Source organism: Gekko japonicus, unplaced genomic scaffold (assembly GCF_001447785.1).
Source record: "Gekko japonicus isolate JY-2015 unplaced genomic scaffold, Gekko_japonicus_V1.1 scaffold1056, whole genome shotgun sequence".
NCBI classification, from domain to species: domain Eukaryota; kingdom Metazoa; phylum Chordata; class Lepidosauria; order Squamata; family Gekkonidae; genus Gekko; species Gekko japonicus.
In genome coordinates this window covers 93,986-95,790 of record NW_015161431.1, presented here as the reverse complement: position 1 = coordinate 95,790, position 1,805 = coordinate 93,986, and positions in this window count along the sequence as shown.

The window sequence follows — 1,805 nt, the reverse complement described above, 5'->3', positions numbered from 1 at the left end:
CATTCCTGCGCCAAAATAGCCCTGAACAGGTATACTGGTTAGCACTTTGTGACAAGCTGTTTCTACCTACTGAGGGGACCCACACAGCCTCTGATGATTTTTGGGAAGCTAGATTTGTTTTAAACTATAAACCTTCCCCTCAGTTACCAGGTGTTGTAAAGGTAGTGAGTGTATAGGCTTTGCGTTCACTGCTGTGAGGTAAGTTTTGTGGTGAGCAAATAGAATACAGAGATCATTGAGGCAGGAATTGTATATAAAAAACACAGAAGACTTATTTATTTACAAGTTGTTTTCAAGGAAACCAGCAGCACAGGTCTCCAGGTAGTCAGAGGAGAAACCTGGCTGAGGCACATAAATTTAAGCCAGTTATGGCTTTCAAGTGTGGCTTAAATTTTCTCCAGTGCTTTCAAGCACAGCACAAACAGGCTTTTTTAACTGATTAGCCACTAGATTGGATCCTCTCTCACACACAGGAGTTTACCCATGCCAGCCTGCCCTTTCCCACAAGTCCAACTAAATATATCTATATTGCACGTGAAAGCTTATACTGTAGTAAAACTTTGTTGGTCTTCAAGGTGTCACTGGACTTCATAAACTTTGTTCAGCTGCTTCAGACCCACACGGCTACCCACCTGGATCTATCTAAAGATCTGCTCATTGCCAGAGACAGGCCTAACAACTGGGTACTCTGTTCTCTTGTCAGAAGTAGAGCTGTACCACTCCACCACACTACCAAGCAGAGCTCCCCTTCCCTCTGCTTTTTCTTAGCCAGACCTGAGCTATCGCTGCCTTCTCCCTGAGGTAGAGCTGAATTCCCTCTGCAGTCCCTCTGAGGCAGACCTGAACTGAACTATCTCCTGCTGTCCTTCCCTCCAACTTTCCAGCCCCCCTCTAAAAGGCGGATGGATGCTGGAGCAGCACTCCCATAGGCTCTGCTGAGAGGCTGTTTTCCCCTTCAGGGGCAGGGCAGCCTCCTGTCTGTCACACACATTAATAAAGGGGGTCCAGTTTTCCAAGTGGATAACATTATTTTAAATACTTTTTGAAGATTATTTCCTTTTTACTTAATTTATACCCCACCTTTCTCCTCGATGGTAACCCAAAGCAACTTACATTGTTCTCCTTTATTTTATCCGCACAACAATAAAATAGGTTAGACTAAAAGTAAGTGACTGATGTGCATATATCTTAGTGTGTTATTTCACACATGCATTTTGCTCCACATAAATGGAAATCCTGCAATGGAGGGAATAAGCAGTGGGGCCCCAAAAGGATTGGTACTGAGGTTGGTGCTATTTAATTTGTTCATAAATGATCTGGAACTAGCAGTGTGCATAGTGGCCACGTTTTCAGACGACACAATTATTCAGGATGGTGAAAACCAAGGCTGACTGTGAAGAGCTCCAGGAGAATCTCCACAAATTAGGTGAGTGGGCAACAATGTGGCAAATTAAGTTCAATGTAGGTAAGTGCAAGGTGATGCACACTGGAACGGAAAAAAAAATAATCCAACTAATGGGATTGCTAATGGCGTCTGAACATGCTGAAATTGAAGGAAAGAGCCCTTGGGGGTAGTAATGGATAGCTCAGTTAAAGTGTCAACCCCAGTGTTCAACAGTAGTGAAAAAGGCTGAGAGTTTTTAGGAAAGGGAGTGAAAAGAGCCAGTATCATAGTCCCCCTGTTTACTGCAGCCTCATTTGAAATACTGCATGCAGTTCTGGTGACTGTGGAAAGGTGGCAAATTCTGGAACTTTCTAGTTTAGAAAAGAGATGACTAAAGGGGGACATGAAAGAGGGTTATAAA